Below are 21,750 nucleotides of genomic sequence, written 5' to 3' on the forward strand. Positions count from 1 at the left end.
CATCTTAGTTTAACTTTGACAAACGTCTAAAATCTGTCAAACTCCATACAAAAAACACCGGTTAACGTCATAGTTACGGTCAAAGTTAGGTGGTGCAACTCACCCTATTGGTTTTAGATCGAATCGAAGCTTATCACCGGGGTTTTAGTAATCGCAATGAAAATGGCGGGTGTTGCGATTCGATTCGATTTTGATTGAGTCTTAAATGCATGTTGGCTAAGCCTTTGTATGGGAAATTTCAATCCAGTCTTTCGATTATCGATAGGTAGGGCTTTGCGATTCGATTTTTTGCCGTTTGACTAAGCCTTTTTTGTTATCGACCTCTTTTGCGATTTGTTTATTTGTTTGCGACTGGTTTGCGATGGGTTTGCGATTTTAAAGTGCGTTTTGACTAGACCCGATGGTATATCATTTCAATTAGGTATTATCTCAGATCATAGAAAGAGAATAGATATGAAGTCGCGCGTAACTACAACGAGAACCAGTGTCCCCACATTTCCCCCACCACAGCTCCCACACACACATTCAACTGTGTAAAAACAAAGCGACTGAGAGTCTACGACAACATGTGCAACCGGCTTAAAAGTGCTGTGATTGGCCAGAAGGCGTGCCTTATGGCCAATCAATGGCCGCGTGACGTGACGCACACTTTGAAAAAAGCAATTAGAGAGAAGAAAGATAAAATGGAGTCGATAAGATATCGATACTTTAAATCCTGGGGGCAAGGCTCGAAATTGGTTTAAAAAATGCTTGTATGAAAACCTTTTTATTATTATACGTTATTACATGGACCTATAAAAAAAGGCGGACGGAACTCGCGCTACAACAAAACTGTGACGCAAAATTTTGGCGTTTGTCTATTGTGTGAGTGAATTTAGGGATGCCATGTTAGCCAAAACATTTTACCCATTTATCTTAAGAAAAACATAGATGGGCAGATATGTTACTTGGAAATGTAGACGGAATTATATCGTGCCATTTGAAAAGGATGAAAGATGAATAAGTTGAGGTAGACGCGAAATTTTCAAATTTTCTTACTTTGTTTGTAATCCTGAATCCTGATACATAAAGTTAGCCTAAATTTAACACAGGTACGACTGTACTCAGTGTTGCACTATCAAATGCAATTGACGCGACTCTATGCCAGGGTTTTTATGTTCCTGGTCAGGCTATACAAATTATCAATCTTGTGTACCTACGTAATCATAATCTTATGTATCATCAATTTTATTATCTCTGATAGATTTTCCACGCCTTTGGGAAGGATCAAATCTGCCTACAAAAATACATCCCAATAAAACACAGTTATTATGATAAATTATTTTATTTCAATAGTATGCGTAATAAACACCTAATAATAAAAATAAACTTTTTTAAAAACAAGCTTTTATTCTGAATTTCGAAAATTTGTATCGCGCATGGAATTTATTCCTCTTTTTCTCTGTTTGCGCTACAAGCTTTCGAAATTCAGAATAAAAGCTTGTTTTTAAAAAAGTTTATTTTTATTATAATTTTATTTTACACTTTTTAGTTATATCTTAATCTCAGGACCCTGGACATTATCTAACACTAAAGTGCTTGAAAAGACAAATCCAACGAACCCAAACTCGATGAGTTTCCGCCGTTTTGTTTAGGAGTTCCTATGGCCACCTCCCGACTCCATCATCAGGCCAGCTCAATGGTACCATAATATTGCATTGTCATCGTATTTACATAAGTATACCAAATTTCAGCTCAATCGGTTGAGGAGAACTGGTCTTAAATTCAGTTGCAAGATTTGTCCCACACATACTAACAAGTGAAGTCAATATAAAGCTTGTAAAAAGTCTTAAAATTATAGATTTCCCACTTCTCGGGTAATTTTCCCACGTAAATAATTGAGAACACTGGCCTTTGACGTATTATTTTGTCGGGTAATTGACGTTTGATTTTAATATTTTAATGTTTATAAAATCGGGGAAATAAGTGATTAGATTATTAGTTTACCTGTGAAATGTGATTCCTTGATTTTTGTTCGTTCGATCAGAACGGTTTTTACACAATTTCACCACGCAAGACATGTCGTATTTGTGTTTTTTTTTCGCCGCGTAAATGTGTCAACTGTGTGAAGTTTGCACTCGAAGTGGTGTATCAGGGTATGAATGTGTGCGTGCCGGCCTGTATGTACAGGCGAGCTGGTATATCCTAATGTCACAGTATTTTGTTGATGAGAATCCGTCCGACTTTTTTTATAGGTCCATGCGTTATTATTATGTTCTTTAACGATTTTTGCATAAAGGAGTCAGTTCCATTTTGTATGGACGAAAAACTCAGAATCAATTATTGGGACTAAATGAAGTTACCTTATATTAATTTACCCCAACCAAAGCTCAATGTCGTTATTGTGTGAGTGTGTGGCTGAGTGTTATTTGGCAGTAGAAGAATAGAAGATAGATTTTTTTATAACAGTAGGAATACACAATGGATAGCTCTTATTATTTTCCTGACACAAGTGACAATTCACCAAACATTGTTTCCATAGCAACTTGAATTTACTTATAACGCCGCTTTGCTTGCCAGCTACATTAACATCTTCTCTCGGCGTGTATGCCTATAAGTTGCAAGGTCTTCACTAATGCCGGTCTAGCAATTGCCTTCGTAAACATATCTGCCAACTGCAGAGTACTGGTTACCTTCTTTATTTTTAGCTCCCCATTTGTCACGAGTTCACGAACAAAGAAATGTCGAATCCTGATATGCTTTGTCCTTTTGTGGAACTCTGGGTTCTCTGCTAACCTTATAGCCGCCTCATTATCCACCTTAAGTACTGGTGTTGAAACATCCCCATTCGTGATGTCCTTCATAAGTCGTGTCAGCCATATGCACTCTTTAGCTGCTTCACTTGCTGCCACGATTTCGGCTTCTGTGGTTGATATAGCCACGCTGGATTGTCGCTGACTCATCCATGATACAGCACCTCCTGCATAGATGCACAATACTCCTGAAGTTGACCTTCCAGTAATCATACAACCGCCATGGTCTGCATCAGAATAACTTTCTATCATACCTTTCTTATAATCTCGTTTGTAGATTATTCCAGTATCAGGAGCATACTGCAAGTATCGCATGATCCGCTTAACTCGCTTGCAGTCTTCCACCTTTGGATTCTCAAGGTTCCTAGATACGACACTAACAGCATATGCAATATCAGGTCTGGTCCCAACCATTAAGTAAGCTAATGCTCCAACTATCTGTCTGTAGTTCTTCAGAATCGCATCTACATCCTTCTCTGTGTTATCAGTATCCTTTACTATAGGAGTCATCACTGGTCGGCAGTCTTCCATACCAAACCGCTTTAACACTTTCTTTGTATAAGATGCCTGAGAAACCTTAATACAATCTTCTCTGGTTTCAATCTCTAAACCAAGGAAAAATGACGCTGGTTTCGTAGTTATCTTAAAATAACCTCTCAAGTCACGCATAAACTCGCTAATGACCTTTTCATTTGTACCAGCAACAAGACCATCATCGACATACAGGGCGAGTATAATCCTTTCTCCATTACTCATGTTCCTCAAGAAAAGACAAGTGTCCGCTTCACTATTACGGAATCCCATTTTTCTCAGAACATCTACGATGCGTTTATTCCAGCATCGAGGTGCTTGTTTTAAGCCGTAGAGGCTCTTATTCAGTAAACAGACTCTATTCGTACCATCTTCAAAACCTTCTGGCTGCTTCATGAAAATTTCTTCTTCCAGGTCGCCATATAAAAATGCTGTAGAAACATCAAACTGTAACAGTGACAGACCTTCACTAGCTGCTGCACTTAACACAGCTCGAATTGTTCCCATTTTAGCAACTGGACTGAATGTCTGATCATAGTCCACACCCTTTTTCTGAGCAAATCCCTTGATCACTAACCTGGCCTTGTACTTATCTACTGAACCGTCAGCATTCTGTTTAATTTTAAAAACCCATTTACTTGGAATTGCTTTTCTATTTCTAGGTAATTCAACTAAAGTCCAAGTCTTATTTTCCCTCAGTGAATTCATTTCACTTTGCATGGCTTTCTGCCATAAAACTCGATCTGAACTCTCAATAGCTTGACTGTATGAGGTAGGTTCACTACTGTTGTTCATGTTGTTCGCAAACTGCATCACAAAATCTTCGAATTTCTGAGGTGGCCTCAACTTAGAACGATCTCTCAGGACTCTACCACTATCATCAACTGATCTTTCGTCGTTCGCATCATGGTAAACTTGATCGCTATCATCATCAATTTCTTCCAATATTTCATGATGATCCTCGTCATTATCTTCTTCATCATTCTCTTCCCCCCCTAATTCGAGATTTTCTTCAGTTCGACCAACATCTTCCTGAAACCTGTGCTCTCTTACATTTTCATCAAAATTATCAGAGTTTATTCTCAAATTTTCCTCCGGAGCTGTCACTGGACTCTTGGAACTGGATGGTGCCAATGAAATTTCAAATTCATTAAATCCTTCTTCATTGTCATCCTTCTCCAGGGAAGTTTCTAGAGGTTTTTCATCAAAGGTGACATCTCTAGACCTTATCAGACTATTGTTTTGTCTGTTCCACAGCCTGTAACCGTCATCGTTGTCATAACCGATAAGAATGCATTTTACCGCCTTTTTCTGCAACTTTTTCCGCTTTTCTTTCGGTACGTGCGCATAGCAAGTCGATCCGATAATCCTCAAATGCTTTATTCCGGGTTTTTTATTATACCAAAGCTCATAATGGAGACTTGTTTTCCACACTCGGTCCTGTTCTATTTAAAATATATACAGCCGTCTGAACAAGTTCAGCCCATAGCATCTGAGGTAACTCCTCATGAGCATGCATCATCGATCTTGCACATTCAACGATAGTACGGTTATCTCGTTCACAACACCCATTTTGTTCTGGTGTGTAAGGCATAACCAGCCTTTGTTTTATGCCATATTTCTGCAAAACTTTGTCATTATCAAACTCGCCGCCGTTGTCACTCAGAAGTTCCTTCACCGTATGCCCAGAAGTTCTACATTCTGTCAGCATCTGACTCAACTTCTCGTATACTTCTGACTTTTGCCGCAGAAAATATACATGACGGTATCCTGTAGCGTCATCTTTGAATAATAAAAAGTATCTGTATTTAGAAATACTCATTGGGAATGGTCCACAGACGTCTGTATGAATTCTTTCTCCTGGTGTCTTTGCTTTCTCTCGCACTCCAAATTTTTGCCGATGTGCTTTCCCGAAGATACACCCTTCACACAACTCACCGTCTCCTGTGACCTTGATACCCAGATCACGTTCAAGAACCTTTCTTACGTGTCTTTTGTTCTGATGACCCATACGTTCATGGTATACCTGTAACATGTTGTCTTCATGTACCATATTGATTGTAGCATTTTCCTGAGGAATGGCTTTGAAGTCCAGCTTATACAGCCCTCCAAATCGCTGTCTCATTCCAGTAGCTGCAACTTTCCCATCAACTATGATTTGACAACTTGTAGTATTTGATTTGAAAATACTCCCAGGATTTCGATCCTGTGCAGCAAGTATTGAAAATAGATTCATTTTCACCTGGGGAACGTACCAAACTTCATTTAGCGTCGCCTCTTCTCGCTTACCATCAATTACAGCTGCGATTTTGACTGTTCCTTTACCTTCTGCACGGATTGCTGTTCCGTCTGCAGTTGTAACGGTATGAGAATCTCGTAACACATCAAAGCTTTGAAATAAATCTTTCCGCATTGTGACGTGATGCGTTGCGCCGTTGTCCACATACCAATTATTTTGGTCTATAGTGACATTCATGGAATAAAGCGGCAACATCATGCTCACTCCTGCATTTGTTTTCTTTTCAACATCACTTTGTCTCCTTGGGCAGTCCCTTTTCAAATGACCCACTTGCTTGCACTTGAAGCATTTCAATTTGCTTCCTTTGAAGTCTGTACCCTGTTCCTGACTTTGCTCTTTCCTCAAATCCTTTTTCTTGGATTTCAAAGCAAACGCCCCAGCACTGACTTCTCCTTCCTTGCTATTAAGTGCCTTTTCATGAGAACATAACTGACTTGTTATATTGTCAACCGTCCGGTCTTTGTTTGACATCAACAGCCAACTCGCCTTAAACGAAAAATAAGATTCAGGCAAGGTATCCAATATCTTGCAAATTAATAAAAGCTCTGGCAAATCAGCACCAGCTTCCACCTTTTTCAATTCTTGTCGCAATTGGAACCAAAGATTCTTTAATTTCGATATATGAGTCGCCATGTCATCAGAATCCGCCTTGGTATATCGGAAAAAATCCAGACACAAATCGTAAACTTTGTTGTCATTTACACCATCATACAGTTTGTGCAATTCTTCCCATACCTCCTTAGGTTTCGACAGTCTTATAACTTTGTCCAATGTCTCATCGCTTATATTATTTGTTATGAGAACTAGAGCTATGCTTTCCAATCTCCTGTGCTCTTTAACAGCAGCAATGTAAGTTGCCAACGACTCTGCCGCACCCGCTGCATCTCCCGCAGCTGCTTCAGGTCTTACCGGCTCTACTGCTCTACCTTCAACTATATCCAATAGTCCGTCAATGCCCGATAGTACCGCGGACATCCGGTACCTCCATTGGACCCAGTTGTTGGTGTCCAACTTTGCAATTTGTACTCTCGTCAGATCCATCTTCTAACTCGAAAAATCTGGGCCCATAACCTGTGTGAGTGTGTGGCTGAGTGTTATTTGGCAGTAGAAGAATAGAAGATAGATTTTTTTATAACAGTAGGAATACACAATGGATAGCTCTTATTATTTTCCTGACACAAGTGACAATTCACCAAACATTGTTTCCATAGCAACTTGAATTTACTTATAACGCCGCTTTGCTTGCCAGCTACATTAACAGTTATCGATGGAGTATAGAAGCTATAGACTGACAAAGTTTGTATGAAAAGTCATGGGTTAAGTAGGTACTTGCGATTTTTACCAGTATTTACAATATTGGTAATATATTATTATTTACTTTAATAATAATAACAGGATCACTGTAATTATTATTAACTACTATCGCGCATTAACTTTTTAATTATGGCGAAATTCGTACCGCCTATGTTTATCAAAAATAATGCCTATATTAGGCTTTCAACTAGCTCTTATAGTAATTACATAGTTGACAGTTACTAATCCCTTCTACTATTGTTATTGTTTTTGTAAAAACTTAAAAATCGCAAGCAACTCATGATTTTTTCATTCAAAATTAGAAAATAGAAAATAATAATTTACTTCTATTTATCGATAATAGGAAACCGTATTAGAACACGAGCCCTGCACTATGTTACGACCGGCACATGCGGCCGTACTGTGTATTTTCACGCGTCAGTGGATATCGGAAGAAATAAAATACATTGCGCAGTAGTTACGCATGACATAAAGTGGTTGCTAACTAAATCGTCAATGTACAACGTGTTTGAATTTTTATCACCACTAATTTCGATATCGCAGTAAATGTCACGGCACTGAATTCGTTCGTAAAAATGTTTAGTTTTTTTTATTTATAAGCAAAATACCAATGGATTTGCAATACTTACATGTGGTAAATGACTTCATTGTTCCTGTAGTTCTTCGTTTCACTTATGTTATTGCACGTTACGACGCATTATCCAACAATATCGGAGAACATTTCCTCAGTACGACTGAATCGCGACTAACCTGGCGTCGCGGGTGTTAGAATATATATATCTACATACCTGATTTATATTAATATTCCATGGTAAATATGTATAATTGGTACACTATTTAACTTGTTAAACACTACACACACAAAACATTGCACAGCCGCCATATTAACTGACAGATTGAAATTCAGATTTATATAATTCGTAAATTAGAATTTATTGTAAGGTTTTTGGTTTCTTAATAATTCAGAATTTAATTAAGATCTCCGATTCTAAATATGAAAGATAATATTACCCTATTTTTAATATATTGTAAAATGAGAAACTCCAACTTCCGCTTCCGAATAAAAATAGTTAAAGATCCTGCGCCGTGATTGGTCGACTGTTCTGATTGGTCGTTTTAAGCCGACCAATCGGAGTTGAGTAAAAAGAGGGAGAATTTGTGTATAAATGGATGGAATTTCTCATGGAGAGGTAGTCTGAACGGATCTTTGAGGTGATGCTGATTGCTGACCAAAGTTAAGTATACATTGTTATTTGGTACTATTATTATGCTTGTTGTGTAATTGTATTGTATTATTGTGATATTGTATTAACACCTGGCTATGTGGCTGCGCCAGGCCTATTATATTGACACCTGGCCAATTGATGGTGACATTCCACGGGGTCGGGTCGGTAGTTTGATGACCAGTATAAAGAAGGACAATGCTTATAGTTGCCGGTTATGTTATGGTATAAAACCTAAGTCGTAACCTAACCTAAACCTAACTCTTAACCTAACCTAAATCTAAGTCTTAACGTAACCTAACTTACTTGTGTTCTGTGTATTTGATTATAAATACTGGTTATACAAAATACCGTCAAAATGTTAATAATAAATAAGACGTAATTACTGCTAGATTACTCATTTTTATATAAGTTATAACTGGTTGGAAAAGAGGCTGACAAAGGTGACTGAGTTTCTTCCGCCACTTCTTCTCAGCACCAGCCCAAGTTGTCCCGAAGTGGTGGTAGGGCAAGCTATATTTGGGACGTGTATAAGTGCCCTGGAAAAGGGCTTTATACTGAATAAACCATTTGAATTTATAATTGGATTTTTAATTTGGAACTTGCTTATTTATTAAACTACAGTATTATAGTCCTATATATTTCCACGATATAATACGATATTATAGGAATATAACGTAAAGTATTTTATGCTAGATTTTGCTTAATTTTATTCTTCTTTTTGTGGTAACTTTATTAATTAAAGAATCTGCTTTAATACATTAATATTTCCTAAATTACGAATGACTAAGGTCCAAAAATCTAACATCAGAAGTGGGATTCGAGCGTTTTTGCTAATACTTCCTTGTCTAAGTTTCAGAATGGCACCAGCTTCCGGAAACACCACAAAACCGAATAATATGCTGTTTTCCCGAATCGAAGACCTGATGAAAACGCGGCGCTACAAGTCATCGAGTCAACAACCAGCGACAACGGTGCAGAAAGGTGATGAACATCGAAGAACGATCGATGGAATTTTGATGAAGCAGCTTGGCGACCATCGCGAAGGCCGGTAAGGCCCTTTAGGGCTTTTCTTTAGTATATTATGTATATTAAGTCGAGAACCTGTAACACCTCTCTGAATTGATATCATTGTAGTTCACAGCGAGTTATATCAAACCTAAGATACGTCTCTCAGAGCAAAATTATACTAGTAGTAAATCTTTTTAATAGAAGTCTAGTTAGCAGTGTAGAGTATGACAGTGTTGTTTAACTTGCATAGAAGGTCACCATGGTCCTAAATGGGAGGGCTATTTCGTCGGATTGAAAAGACAATGCATAAGACATTTATTCCAATAATCAAAATACATTGTGTAAGAAAACATAAAAAAAAAATAGTTTTCATATAAATTTTTCACATGGTTACTTAAATAAATACAATTTAAATTTTAATTCTATTGCAATATTACAATACATTTGAAAAAATATATTATATCTGATGAAATAGGCTAGTAAAGTTAAATTTCAAATTCAACTCAACAAAAATATTAGCATGATCCACTACGCTATATTTTTTTCTTCTTTTTTTCCGTAAGAACATCTCACCGCCCCTAGGTATTCTTTCTTATTAGTTTTTCCTTTTTTTGTATTCTATTCGATAAGTCTTTTCTTCTAGTCTCTTGGCGTTTTTTCCTTTCTCTTCTGTAGTCTGCTGTGTTAACTTTTCATGCCGCTCAGACTCGTAAAATCCACGGAAGGTTGTAGACATAATCCTAATTTTGGTTAATGGTTTTTCTAAATTTAGTTTACTTCTACTATTAAAAACACGTGGTTCATTACATGATTACTACCGGTACATCCATCAAGTGGAGCGTAGTATTTGTACTGTCTCTGACACATATCCAACACAATAATTGTAAACCGCAACGTTGGAAGATGTGTACCGGCCAAACGTTGCCCGGTTGGACGATGACGAACACTACCAGTCGCAACACAGTTTTTACTTAGCGGCGGGTAGGGGACGGAATCTGATACATTTTGCCACCCTCATTATTGCTTATTCAGTAGTACTTTTTACTATTAATATAATTTATGTAAAACTATATTGTATAAACAAACAATGTACACATACTGATAAGTTATGATTTTGTTGATTAGTTAGTATGAATAATGGATGGCTCAATAAAAATATTTTTGATTTTTTTGAATTAAATGTCAGATTGGCCGAACGTATTATGAAAAATTTAACAATAAAATAACAATACTATTTCTAAGTCTATAGGTTTTTTACAACCTTGTTTGCTAAAAAGCATTGAGACAAATAACCATTATATACAATAACCGTTTAATGATGGACCTATTCGGTAATTATTATACATTGATGCATTAGAAACGAATAGCAATATAAACAAACACTACTATACACGATTATACCATAATCATTTATGTTCTCTTAATATTTGTATATTCCACAACTTTGTTCCCACATTAACACAAATATGTAATATATCTTTGAAAACAACCTACCTTAGATAAATATTTGAATAATGAAAATCATGCTAGTTGTTATACTGCCAAAATGCAAGTCGTAGATAATCTGTCGATTCACTTATTTAAACGGCCCTAATGATAAATATAAATAAGGCCATTATTATTTTTTCACCATCTGTAGTACTTGTTATTGAATATACCGCATAAAGAAAAGCGTTTCAATTTTCTTTATTTTGATGAGACTACAACGCTCATTTTGACGAAAAAAAATTATACCCTGTAGTCGGTGTAGTTGTACCTTTTAAGGCATTGGTTTAATAATGAAGGAAATGTGTTTATTATTAGTATCTAGTTGAATTACCTCGGCGATTTTATCGGTACTTGTGTTGATACTATAATTTAATTCATGAGAGGATTTGTCACTGGTACAATTTCACTTCATTTAACCTCATGAGGATTTGTCACTAGTACAATTTTCTTAGTTATTGTCAACAAATATACCATCTCGCATCTTTTTTTGATCATCTTAAATAAATAACCAAAATAAAACAGTTCAACTTTCTTTCTGGGAAAGGAGAAATAAGAATATTTTTGATGGACAAGTACAATCGATTAAAACAAAATGTAATTATATTCAAACCATTTTAAATGTAAGCTACTTAAATGACAATTAATGACTAAACACAAAACAATCGTGTAAAAAATATATATCTCTGATAGCTGTCGATGATAGCTGATGTTATTGCATTTCGTATTGTTCTTGGACAATCTCTTTCTTGTTAGTAGCTAGAATAGAAATGAAAAAAAAAAGACATGATATTATTAAACAGGAAACATTTTTTCACATTATGATCAGGCTACTAGTTAAGTATAGATTGTTTATCTATTACTTGACCTCCCTTTTTAAAACTTTTAAATAACTCAGCATACATATTATTATTGCTAAATTCGGCACAATTTTTAGTAATGGTCTGGTAATTTTAAGATATTATTCGATATCATTTTTGTCTCCTTAGACAGGGGTCCAATTTTGTATGAAATGGTTTCAGTTTCCTTTACAAGGCTTTTCGAGACAATATTAACATTGCAAATAGGTGATTTGGTATACTTACGTGTCCCAAAACCATTGGTGAAAGAAGTTTTAGGTATCTTAAAATTCAAAGGACCTTATTTTATTTTTAATTTCAGTAATAATATTGCATAGTCAATATTTATAATATACCTTATTGTTTTGCTCTGAGAGGAATGAAAATTAGTGTTAATTATAGTTTCATAAGAAAATTAGCGGTATTGGCCCAAGGAAATGATTGATAGATGTCAGGGCTGACAGAGCGATTGTGGTATTTTATAATTGGTAATTATTATGTATGTGCCAAACGCAAATGTAATGTTCAATAAGAAACTCTGCCTGTGGCTGTGCCTGTGGCTAAATACTTGTGCCTGTGGCTGTGCCTGTGGCTAAATACTTGTGCCTGTGGCTGTGCCTGTGGCTAAATACTTGTGCCTGTGGCTGTGCCTGTGGCTAAATACTTGTGCCTGTGGCTAAATACTTGTGCCAGTGGCTGTGCCAGTGGCTGTGCTGGTGGCTGTGCCTGTGGCTGTGCCTGTGGCTAAATACTTGTGCCTGTGTCTGTGCCTGTGGCTAAATACCTATGACTGTGGCTGTGGCTGTGCCTGGTGGCTGTGCCTGTGGCTAAGTAACTATGACTAAATATTTATGGCTTAATGCCTGTGGCTATTTCTGTAATTATACATCAGGCTAATTCACATTTGAATAATTATAATATAAACACTGTATTGTTTTTATAAAATCGAAAAGTACTTCGAGAACGAAGTACATGTCAGTATGGCCGTGTTAGAATATATATATCTACATACCTGATTTATATTAATATTCCATGGTAAATATGTATAATTGGTACACTATTTAACTTGTTAAACACTACACACACAAAACATTGCACAGCCGCCATATTAACTGACAGATTGAAATTCAGATTTATATAATTCGTAAATTAGAATTTATTGTAAGGTTTTTGGTTTCTTAATAATTCAGAATTTAATTAAGATCTCCGATTCTAAATATGAAAGATAATATTACCCTATTTTTAATATATTGTAAAATGAGAAACTCCAACTTCCGCTTCCGAATAAAAATAGTTAAAGATCCTGCGCCGTGATTGGTCGACTGTTCTGATTGGTCGTTTTAAGCCGACCAATCGGAGTTGAGTAAAAAGAGGGAGAATTTGTGTATAAATGGATGGAATTTCTCATGGAGAGGTAGTCTGAACGGATCTTTGAGGTGATGCTGATTGCTGACCAAAGTTAAGTATACATTGTTATTTGGTACTATTATTATGCTTGTTGTGTAATTGTATTGTATTATTGTGATATTGTATTAACACCTGGCTATGTGGCTGCGCCAGGCCTATTATATTGACACCTGGCCAATTGATGGTGACATTCCACGGGGTCGGGTCGGTAGTTTGATGACCAGTATAAAGAAGGACAATGCTTATAGTTGCCGGTTATGTTATGGTATAAAACCTAAGTCGTAACCTAACCTAAACCTAACTCTTAACCTAACCTAAATCTAAGTCTTAACGTAACCTAACTTACTTGTGTTCTGTGTATTTGATTATAAATACTGGTTATACAAAATACCGTCAAAATGTTAATAATAAATAAGACGTAATTACTGCTAGATTACTCATTTTTATATAAGTTATAACTGGTTGGAAAAGAGGCTGACAAAGGTGACTGAGTTTCTTCCGCCACTTCTTCTCAGCACCAGCCCAAGTTGTCCCGAAGTGGTGGTAGGGCAAGCTATATTTGGGACGTGTATAAGTGCCCTGGAAAAGGGCTTTATACTGAATAAACCATTTGAATTTATAATTGGATTTTTAATTTGGAACTTGCTTATTTATTAAACTACAGTATTATAGTCCTATATATTTCCACGATATAATACGATATTATAGGAATATAACGTAAAGTATTTTATGCTAGATTTTGCTTAATTTTATTCTTCTTTTTGTGGTAACTTTATTAATTAAAGAATCTGCTTTAATACATTAATATTTCCTAAATTACGAATGACTAAGGTCCAAAAATCTAACACGGGCGATGTTCGTTTCTGGGCATATCGCGGAGACACGCGCCACGCCCCCGTTTCACATCTATTCCCTTCTATGATCTGAGGGTATTATCGACCTATCGTTAATTTGCACAGCCCAAAAAATAAAGTCCTATATTGGCTACCATAAGCCGGAAGACGTAGGGTGGGCAGGCTTTTTCCATCGACCGTAGACTGAAGATCTGGTGAAGGTCACGGGAAGTACATGGATGCGGGCAGCGCAAGATCGGTCTTTGTGGGAATCCTTGTCCAGCAGTGTTTGTCCAGCAGTCATTTGGTTAAAACGAAAGTCCATCATAGTTTTTCGGTGTGGGCCAATCCAAAGGTTTAAGTCTTCGTGTACACTATGTAAATAGGGCATAGTGGAATTGTTTATTTATAAACGCGACCCGTGCGTCCCTCAGGCGCCCTCAGGAAGCTGACACAAACATCTGCTGTTTATTCATCGTCAGATAGATATCGTTACAATTTCCCTTTCCTTCGCTTTACTTATGTCCCGGATTTTCCAGCACCAATAAATAAAAGGACTTTTTTAAGCGTTTACAAAATTGGTTTTGTTAGTCATTAAGAACTGTCCTGTGGATATGTGTATGAGAAATTATAGTTAAAATACCTATACACCGTGTTACTTTGCATTCTTGCCATATTCACAGAGATAAAAGTAGGGACCAATACCTATTATCCCAACTAATATTATAAATGCGAAAGTAACTCTGTCTGTCTGTCTGTCTGTCTGTCTGTCTGTCTGTCTGTCTGTCTGTCTGTCTGTTACGCTTTCCCGCTTAAACCTCGCAACCGATTTTGATGAAATTTGGCATAGAGATAGTTTGAGTCCCGGGAAAGAACATAGGATAGTTTTTATCCCGGTTTTTGAAACAGGGACGCGCGCGATAAAGTTTTTCTGTGACAGACAAAATTCCACGCGGGCGAAGCCGCGGGCGGAAAGCTAGTTTAAGATAAACAAGAGACTCCCATAAAGAAAATACACTAAGTTTTTAGTAAAGGATGATGGGCAACAATGTATGGAAAGTGGTACCCGCTCCAATAGCCATAACCAATATATATTTCAAAACGTCTTTAGTTGTAGGAAAATGTCTGCTATGGGGCCAGTTCTAATTCACGTTTTGAAAGCTGTAATTCCACTAAGTATTATAATGAAAGTATAACACAATCATCTATGTATACGAGTATGTATTATGACTGCAATCTATTAATATAACTAAAAGATGCATTGAAAAGGAAAGGATTATACCTACGATGAACTACCCAAGCTATTAGCCCTTTATTCCCTTTCATCATCATCATCATGATCATTTTAGCCATAGAACGTCCAGTTGAACATAGGCCTCCTCCAATGATTTCCACAATGGCCGGTTGGTGGCGGCCTGCATCTAGCGCCTTCCCGCTACCTTTAAGAGGTCGTCGGTCCATCTTGTGGGTGGACTTATTGGGTCTTGTGGATTTATTCGCTTTAGCAACCCATAATAAAACCCTTAAGAAGTAATAAAACTCCAACCCCTTTATTAATAAAAGTTACACCCTAGTTGAACTCTGGCTTAAATTGTCATTTGGTATGGAAATGTCATTTTAATCCAAGGTTCATCCTAGGTTAACCTTTTATTAATAAAGGGGTAGTAGTTCTTCAAATAAAAACATTTATTCCACAATTATCCCTGTCAATTACTTATTATAGAGTTAAGGAAGGATGCTGGAGCAGTAAACCCTTGATGCCTCGCATAACGTAAACGTACCTTACGATGGACACGTATTATACCTACTTCGGTTACACAAAAAATATGTTTCTCTTCGAATGCAACCAGATCTGAAGCTGGTGGCCATAGTAAATGTTGTTCGTCTTGGTAAGACCTTTCAAATGACACTACAAACATAACTATTGGAGCCGGGTACCATTTTGCAAAAAAGTATGTTTATCTTCGAACACAACCAGATCTGAGGCTGGTGGCCATAGTAAAAGTTGTTCGTCTTGGTAAGACCTTTCAAACGACACTAGAAGCATATCTATTGGAGCCGGGTACCATTTTGCCCATTGTCCTTTGGTTTTGCAGTACAAATTGGAATAAACCAATTTTGTCTCGCACTTTCTACAGGTGCAAGTGGAATAAACCTAGTGGGCGTGGCCTAGTTCTTATTAATCTGTGATGTTTTATGGCTCTGGGTACCAGCCTTTTTATCCAGTCATAATAATTATTTAAAATACTCTTCAGTTGATTTTAGATTTTCCTTTCTACTCTCAGTTTCTACTTTACGGGTTTAGGACCGTCAATAATACGTAATAATTATTAGGCTTTTAATTAATTATAACATTGTTCCCTATTTTTACAAATTAATAAATTAAGTATGAAATGAAATCACCTTATTCACAATTAATTATTTATTTATGAGTTCCTACTTACAAAGTTTACGTACTGCGAAGCAAGTGTTCAAAGTGTCCTCCGTTCTGATGAAGGCACAGTCTAGCACGGCGAAGCGTAGGTATTTCGCTTTAGTTTTCGCAACACATAAACGTTTTGTCTAATAATAATAATAATAATAAAATGTTTTATTTGACAAAAAGGGCGACATCACATTAAAATTTACACAAATTACAAAAAGAAAAACATGCCCTGCTGTCAAATAGGGGCCCGCTCAGCATTAATCGGGGCACGCCGTGGGAATGCCTCGACACTGATTTTCAGCGGGTCCCTTGACGTTGCTGCGCCCAACCGCCGAAGGAGAAGCACTCCGTAAAGTGCCTGTCCGTCGGCGGGAACACGCAAATAGGAGGGCAGCAAAGGGGGCATACAGGCAGTCAATATTAATGAACATAATAATATAAAACAACACAAAATTAAAAAAAAATAATAACAATTAATCTTACCAGCACTAAAGCTGAGATAAAAAATATACGATAATAACAATAAAAACAACAATAATTTTGCAATCCACGATATATAAGTGTGGCCATGACCATAAGTACCGTGAACGGATCCGATCACGACACGACACCACCCTTGCGTTGCAAAGTCCATTGCCGTCAAAGAAAAAGAAAGGAAAGGAAAAAAAAAAAAAAAAAGTCATAAGATGGTGATTTTTAGAGCACCGTCATTTTAAATAAATAAATTGCAATATTTCCTTGACCGTCGTCAGCCATAACTTCCCTCAATCACGTTTTTGTTTTGTGCCACGTAATCACTGTAAATACCAACAAGCAACAATCAAACAGAGGAGGGACGTACTTGTCATGAGGATACTATGGGTGTGGGTTTTGTGGTTGTGATTTCGCTGCGACAAGATGCCGCTTTGGCAGTTCGAAAGATCAGCGACTTTGATGGTAAGCCACGCTCATTTCTCTTTCTCTCTCCACTCCACATTTCACATTTAGCCTCCCTCTAGTCCGTGCGTAAATGGCATGTGTAAGATGAAATGATGCATTGTGCTTTAGTCCTCCAGGTGCAATGATGATTATTATGAGGAAGCAGCCACTATAGCACCAACACACCAAAGCAAGATGGGTCGCCAGGCACCTATGCCGGGACGAGATCAGCCAACCCGCGTACGTGTTACGTGCATACACTGTTGGTAGGTAAACTTCCAGATTTAGATTCTCTGAAGATCCAAAAAATGTTTTTTGACGTGTGTTTTAAATGTGGTTTTCACTTTCAGGGCGCGAATCGGCGGGGGGAGATCGTTCCAGCAACGCGTCGCAGCGAACCTGAAGGAGCCACGGAATGCGACTGTTCGATGCCTAGGTGTGGAGAAAATGTGGGTGCATGCTCGTTTCGAATATTTTCTATGATCATCAGCCCACTCCAACTTATTGTACAGATACTTAGGCTTTGCTGTCAATATAATGCCGAACAACATAGTGGCCAGATGTAACTTCCTGCGCGCCTCCATTTTCATAAGGCCAGCAGCGTTTAAAAAGGGGGTAATATGTGTGCGAGGTGGCACAGTAAAACAGAAACGCGCACATGCATTCTGAACTCTTTGAAGAAGTTTTGCTGACCTGGCCAGTAGACATGGGCCATACACTGTATCACAGTAGTTCAATTTGGACAGTACAAGAGATTCACACAGTAATATTCTGAGTTTCTCACTAATATATGGTCTAAGCCTGTACAGCACTTTCAGCCGATAAAAGCAGCTCCTAACACACTCACTGATATGGCTCTCGAAACGAAGGTGGCTGTCAAAAACTATGCCCAGGTTCCTTGCTTCCACCACTCTCTCAATGGGTTCTCCATTTATAACAACATCGAGGGCTATGTTACTTAGTTTTTTTTATATTTTTAGCAGTTCCAAAAAGCATAAGTTTTGATTTTTTGGGATTTATCACCAGGCAGTTGTTCCTGCACCACTCTGAGATGCTCCGCAAGTCGTTGTTCACCCTGGTCACTGCATCGGCATGGTCCGACGGTGGAAATGGCAAGTACAACTGCAAGTCATCTGCATATAAGTGATGATGGCAGTGTCTTATGAACCCCGTTATATCTGCACTGTATAAAATGTATAAGATAGGGCCCAATATCGATCCTTGAGGGACTCCGCGAGTTACCGGCTTCAGTGCTGATTCTAACGTAGTACCATCCCTCTGCTTAAGCTGAACATACTGATGCCTTTGTGTGAGGTAACTGTGGAACCATTTTACTGCAGTGATATGAAGACCATAATAACTCATCTTCGAGAGAAGAAGAGGTATGCTGATCGTGTCAAAGGCGCGCGAGAAGTCGAGCAACAACATCAAGGATGCTTGGCCCCTGTCCTGGGCAGCCAAGAGATTGTCAACCACATCAGCTAGTGCGGTTGCAGTTCCATGCCCTCTCCGGAAGCCAGACTGATAGTGTGGGAGAATGTCTTGTTCCTCAAGGTATTTGGTAAGTTGACCACACACGATTCTTTCCAACACCTTCGAAAGGCACGGGAGCAAGCTGATAGGTCGAAGTTCCTGCACTGTGGCTGGTTGGTTGGTTTTTGGCAGTGGTTTGACAAGCGCTATCTTCCAGCTCTCAGGAAATATACACTCCTCGATTGACTTGTTGATCATCAAAGTAATAGCCTCCAGTGAGTGAGGCAAGGTCAACAGCAGCATATCCAATGATATGCCATCATCTCCCTGAGCATTGGATTTAAGTGATCTGATGGTTTTCAAAATTACGTCTTCGCTGACCTTTTGGATAACAAATGGGGCACCACGGTTGCGTCTATGTAGCTCAAAGTATGTTAGTTGTGATATTGATATTCTATTCTCACCGGGTACATTTAGAAAGTGCGTGTTTATTAAGTTTGGATCACTTAAAGATGGTGGCAAATCAGCAGACTCCTTTTTGTTAGTTAATACAGAGTTCTTGAGATTTTTCCATAGCTTTCTTGGGTTACTGAGGTTGCCACTTATATGAGTGCTAAAGAAAGTCTCTTTCTCCCGCTCGATTGCTTCTAGCACTATTCGCCTCATTGCAATGTAGCTGTCCTTGGATACAGACGTTTTGTGTAATTTGTATTTTTTGTGGTAGGAATCTCTCAGCTGAATCATTTGTTTAATAGTGTCAGTTATCCAAGGGTGGGGAGGGTGCTTGAATTTACGCTTTTTGACGGGGGCATGGAGATCCATTAGTCCTACCACACAATCAGTGAAGGCAGCAACCAGATTGTTCACCCCATCAATTCTTCTAAAATTACACCAATTGATTGCTTTCAAGTCAGCATTAATTTGTTCGTGGAGTATGTCTTTAAGCGGTCTGTATGTCACCCAGCATGGTTTTGGTTTATCCTTCCTTACCTTGAGCTCTGCCAACAACATAGCATGGGCACCTAGGTCAGGAGAATGCCTCGTTGTCACCTGAAGAGCCCGAATGTCAGTGCATATTAGGTCTATCAGTGTACTGCTGTGGTCGGTGTGATGTGTAGGTTCCAACACTATTTGCTCAAGACCTAGGGTATGAATGAAGCGTGTAAACTCCCTGAATTTGCAATTGTTTCCGTCCAGGAGATTTATATTAAAGTCACCCACTAACACCAGCCCATCGCATTTAGGAAAAGATGTAATGGATTCGGAAATTGCATCAAAAAATGTGTTTACATCCTGCCATGGTGGTCTGTAGGCGGTGCCGACTATCACGACCCAACGGTTGCGAAGGCGTAAGGATATCCACATCTGCTCAACAGACACATCAGTGCCAGGGTGAGGGCACGGCCTTACATTAAGACCTCTCCGTATATAAAATCCTATACCACCTCCGCGTCCCCCTCGAATGTGAGTTGGTCTGGGGGTGTGTTTCAGCCGATAGCCACTCAGTTTCGGAGCCACATCATCCTCCCCCGCTCTAAGCCACGTTTCGTTTATGGCCATAATGTCAGGAGCAAGTTCTTCAATCGCAATCATAGATTCCTCATGTCGAGTATTCAATGACCCCGCATTAAATAGACCCACAAGTAAATTTTTCTTTAACCCAAGGCCTGTTGATTAAGTAGGTTATGTAAAAGCTGGCCAATAGTCAAGCGATAAAGCAAACAATCATATTTGTAGTAATAAATAGTAGCAATGGTGTCTGCAACATCAATGTAAATACATTTATGTTCTTTGTACTCACTAAATACTGGCATTAAACAATAATCACAATGTATTTGATTCTTATTTCTGTCATATAACAGTCTGTTGATGCAATTTAAAACCAAATTTGGAGCAAGCTGATAAAAAACTAATATCGTTAAAGAAATAGGGAACATTGACAATACAGAGGTAAGCAATCCATTCAGCAGAATAACATTGAGATGTTTAATTATTACACATAGGGCAGACCTTATAACAGTATTAAATTTGCATTTACAGGGACCCGCGACTGTTAGTCATATGTTTGGCAGACCGAAAACCCTGCCAAGGTCGACCAGAGTGCGAATTTGGTACACCTGCGCACCATCACCCCTACGAGCAAATATGCGACCCCGTCTCGTCCAAGAATATCTCCACTGAAGCCGATGACACTCCTCGCGCACCCGGTAGAACAGCTGGCGATTGAAGCGAGTCAGGCGCTCGTTGATGTACACCCGGCCGCCGCCCTCGCCCGTAGAGCCGCGACGCACGCGCGCGGCCCGCAGCAGGTCGTCGCGCAGCTGGCGGCGCGCCAGGCGCACCACCACGCGGCGCGGGCGGGCCCCGCCGGTCTCGGCCGGGGGCGCACCCACGCGCTCCGCGAACACGACGTCCCGCTCCTCCAGGGTCACCCCGAGGCGGCCGGCGAGCACGGCGACGTCGTGAAAGACGTTCCCGCCCTTCTCGTCCGGGAGGCCGCCGATCTCCAGGTCCGCGAGGAGCGCGTCCTGGTCGCGGTCGTTGAGCTCCAGCTTCAGCTCGGCGACGGTCCGCTCCAGCGCCGCGACGACTCCCGACCCGGCGCCGGTGCCCGCCTCCGCCCGCACGCGCCCCACCGCCTCCAGCCTCTTCTCGACCTCGTCCAGGCGCTCCGCGTTCGCGTGCCCGACGCCCGTGAGGCAGACCTCGATGGTGTCCATCCGCTTGTCCAGTGCGCTCGTGCGGCTCTCGCAGCGGTCCAATCTGCCAGACAGCGCCGACACCTCATCTTTGAGCGCGCCCATCTGCTCCCTCAACGCCTGGAGCTCGGAAGTGAAGACCTCTCTGAAGTGCCTGATCTCCAGAGTGAGCGCCTGGATGTCCGACACCTCGACGGTCATGTTAAGCGCGGTGTCATTTTGGTCGCCGTGCCCCTGCTCCGGCAAGGTGGTGTCCAGCTGCATGGGGCTGAGCTCAGAGGCGCCGCGTCGCTGCGTGATGTACTCGGGCGAAGCTCGGACCGGCGTGTTTGTATTGTCCGTCTTGGGCTGACGACTCTTACATGAGACGCACTTCCAACTGGCCCGGTGGTCCCCGGTCAGCGTGTTGTAGAAGCGCTGCTCGGAAACTCCAGCGCATTCTAAATCGTAGGAGTCCCGGCACAAACTGCATACCAGGAACCTACGGTCCTCAATCTTCTT

At 39.5% G+C, this 21,750-nt stretch overlaps 1 long non-coding RNA gene across 1 annotated transcript; it reads left to right on the forward strand.

Annotated features, from left to right (window-relative positions):
* Positions 1–16,878: 16,878 nt before the first annotated feature.
* Positions 16,879–20,677, forward strand: LOC135073748 (uncharacterized). The gene is made up of 4 exons (XR_010257704.1): positions 16,879–17,095; positions 17,207–17,343; positions 17,428–17,526; positions 20,591–20,677. It is a non-coding gene; the product is annotated as an uncharacterized LOC135073748 (long non-coding RNA).
* The last annotated feature ends 1,073 nt before the right edge of the window (positions 20,678–21,750 follow it).

The sequence above is a fragment of the Ostrinia nubilalis genome, chromosome 8 (assembly GCF_963855985.1).
Source record: "Ostrinia nubilalis chromosome 8, ilOstNubi1.1, whole genome shotgun sequence".
Lineage (NCBI taxonomy): Eukaryota > Metazoa > Arthropoda > Insecta > Lepidoptera > Crambidae > Ostrinia > Ostrinia nubilalis.